The sequence below is a fragment of the Cryptomeria japonica genome, unplaced genomic scaffold (genome assembly GCF_030272615.1).
Source record: "Cryptomeria japonica unplaced genomic scaffold, Sugi_1.0 HiC_scaffold_926, whole genome shotgun sequence".
In the NCBI taxonomy this organism is placed as follows: domain Eukaryota; kingdom Viridiplantae; phylum Streptophyta; class Pinopsida; order Cupressales; family Cupressaceae; genus Cryptomeria; species Cryptomeria japonica.
The window spans coordinates 38,479-41,564 of NW_026729629.1; the positions used below are offsets into that span (position 1 = coordinate 38,479).

At 63.9% G+C, this 3,086-nt stretch overlaps 1 non-coding gene across 1 annotated transcript; it reads left to right on the forward strand.

Moving 5' to 3' along the window:
• The first annotated feature begins 689 nt into the window (after positions 1-689).
• LOC131872967 (5S ribosomal RNA) lies at positions 690-808 on the forward strand. Its single transcript, XR_009371019.1, has one exon. It is a non-coding gene; the product is annotated as a 5S ribosomal RNA (ribosomal RNA).
• The last annotated feature ends 2,278 nt before the right edge of the window (positions 809-3,086 follow it).

Consider the following 3,086-nt stretch of genomic DNA (forward strand, 5'->3'; position numbering starts at 1 on the left):
AGGTCGTTTCTTGTCCGGTTGCCCTGTCTTCGACCTGGGAACCCAATTTTGGTCCTCGGGTCCCATTTTTTTTTGTCTCGCATCCCACTTTTGGCCTGTGGCCTTTTCGGGGTCGATTCTCGTTTTGGGCATCAGAGCATGTTTCTTCTCCTAAAACCCAATATTTGTTTATTAAGTCTCGGAACACATTTTTGTTCTCGTGGACCCATCATGGGTCTTGGAACGCATTTGTGGTCCTTGGGTCCCATTTTGCATCCCGAAACTTGTGTTTTGGTGCTTGATCCCTATTTTGGGTGCCCACCTTGCACCAAGTGCGCACCCGGGGCAAACCGAGCGCCTTGGTGCACCGGGGCAAGATCGAGCGTGCACCCGAGGCGCCCCGAACATGCACCAAGGTGCACTCGGCCCACATGTGAGCGCAGGTCGTTGCGCCCGAGGTGGTGTGTGGGCACCGCGTTGCAGACGGGACACTGCACGCACACGACGCCCCCTCCAGGTGCACGCACGTAGGCCGGGCCGGGTGCACACCCGACGCCCTAGCAAGGTGCGCGCACCCGGGCAGGGCTCACACTTGGCGAACGGGGCGCACTTCGCGAGGGAGGGTGTGCACCTCGACGGGGGTGGGTGGCCGGGGTGGATTCGCACGTGGGTCGCGGTTTGCTAAGTACACACTGCGACAAGCTCATAACGGGTGCGATCATACCAGCGTTAGTGCACCGGATCCCATCAGAACTCCGCAGTTAAGCGCGCTTGGGCCGGAGTAGTACTGGGATGGGTGACCTCCCGGGAAGTCCCGGTGTTGCACCCTTTTTTAGTTTTTCGCCGGGCGTCGCAATGCTATTTGAATAAACCTTTTGCCCGTTTGCGTTCTCGTCGGGGCCGGGCCGGGCCGGGGTGCGCTGCCCGCACTACCGCGCGCGCGGGGGCGACACCGAGCGCGCACCCGAGGCGCCCCGAGCACACAGGCCACGGTGCAACCCGGGCGTTGTGCGCGCACCCCGGTGCGCCCGAGGTGCTGCGCGCGCACCCAGGTGAAATCGGTGTGCACCTCGGCCAGTGCGCGCTCGGTCGAGTCGCGCACGTTGGCCAAGGTGCACGGTGATGTTTCTTACTCTAAGGTTCCGCACCAGACGCCCGGGACAGGTGAGCGAAGCTGGGCGGGGCCGGGTGCGCGGCCGGGGCAGGTGCACGCAGCTGGAGAGAGCTTTGGAGCACACTTCGGAGCGCACCAATGATGCGCTCCATTCAAAAGTTTCCTGAAAAGGCAAAAAAAGTTGAGATTATAGAATTTCCCACTTGAGAGATTGTAAAAAAAAAAAATTTAAAATGAAGGAAACGCGGGTGCCAAGGTGTGCGCAGCCCAGCCAAGGTGTGCGCACCAAGGCGCCCACCCTGGCGAAGGTGCACGCAAGGTGCGCACCCGAGGCAAACCGGACAATTAACCCAACTTTCGACTTCGCGCGCACCTTGGAGCGCACTTCGGAGCGCTCCTTGGTGCGCACCAATCTTGGGCACCTCGGAGTGCACCATGGCGCCCACCAAGGTGCGCACCCGGGGCAAACCGAGCTCCGACTTCGTGCGCACCTTGGAGCGCACGAAAGGTGCGCACCATGGCGCCCACCAAGGTGCGCAGCCCAGCCAAGGCGTGCGCATCAAGGTGCGCACCCTGGCGAAGGTGCGCACCCGGGGCAAACCGAGCTCCGACTTCGTGCGCACCTTGGAGCGCACAAAAGGTGCGCAACCCAGCCAAGGTGTGCGCACCCCGGTCAAACCGAGCTCCGAATCGTGCGCACCAGAGGTGCACGCCATCGTGCGCACCTTGGAGCACACTTCGGAGCCCTCCTTGGTGCGCGCCGATGTTGCGCACCTCGGAGCGCACCCGGGGAAAACAATGCAATTAACCCGACTTTCGACTTCGTGGGCACCTCGGAGCGCTCTCGGGTTCGCACCTCGGAGCACACCGAGGTGCGCACCTTTGATGCGCTGCCTTCACCAATTTCCAGAAAAGGCAAGAAAACATTGAGAAGGTGTGCGCACCGAGGTGCCCACCCTGGCGAAGGTGCACGCGAGGTGCGCACCCGGGGCAAACCGGGCTCCGACTTCGTGCACGCCGCACCTTGGAGCACACTTCGGAGCGCTCCTTGGTGCGCACCAGGGCGCGCAACCCAGCCGAGGTGCCCACCCCGGCGAAGGTGCACGCGAGGTGCGCACCCGGGGCAAACCGGGCTCCGACTTCGTGCACGCCATGGTGCCCACCGCGGCGAAGGTGCACGCGAGGTGCGCACCCGGGGAAAACCGGGCTCCGACTTCGTGCACGCCGCACCTTGGAGCACACTTCGGAGCGCTCCTTGGTGCGCACCATGGTGCCCACCAGGGCGCGCAACCCCGCCGAAGGTGCACGCGAGGTGCGCACCCGGGGCAAACCGGGCTCCGACTTCGTGCACGCCGCACCTTGGAGCACACTTCGGAGCGCTCCTTGGTGCGCACCATGGTGCCCACCAGGGCGCGCAACCCCGCCGAAGGTGCACACGAGGTGCGCACCCGGGGCAAACCGGGCTCCGACTTCGTGCACGCCATGGTGCGCACCGCGGCGAAGGTGCGCACCCGGGGCAAACCGGGCTCCGACTTCGTGCACGCCGCACCTTGGAGCACACTTCGGAGCGCTCCTTGGTGCGCACCAGGGCGCGCAACCCAGCCGAGGTGCCCACCCCGGCGAAGGTGCACGCGAGGTGCGTACCCGGGGCAAACCGGGCTCCGACTTCGTGCACGCCGCACCTTGGAGCACACTTCGGAGCGCTCCTTGGTGCGCACCATGGTGCCCACCAGGCCGCGCAACCCAGCCAAGGTGTGCGCACCAAGGTGCACGCGAGGTGCGCACCCGGGGCAAACCGGGGTCCGACTTCGTGCACGCCGCACCTTGGAGCACACATCGGGGCGCTCCCGGGTTCGCACCGGCGTTGCGCACCGTGGTGGGCACCTCGGAGCACACCAAGGTGGGCAGCGAGGTGCGCACCTTTGATGCGATGCCTTCACTAATTTCCATAAAAGGCAAAAAAAAAACGAGATTTTAAAATTTCCGTTTTGAA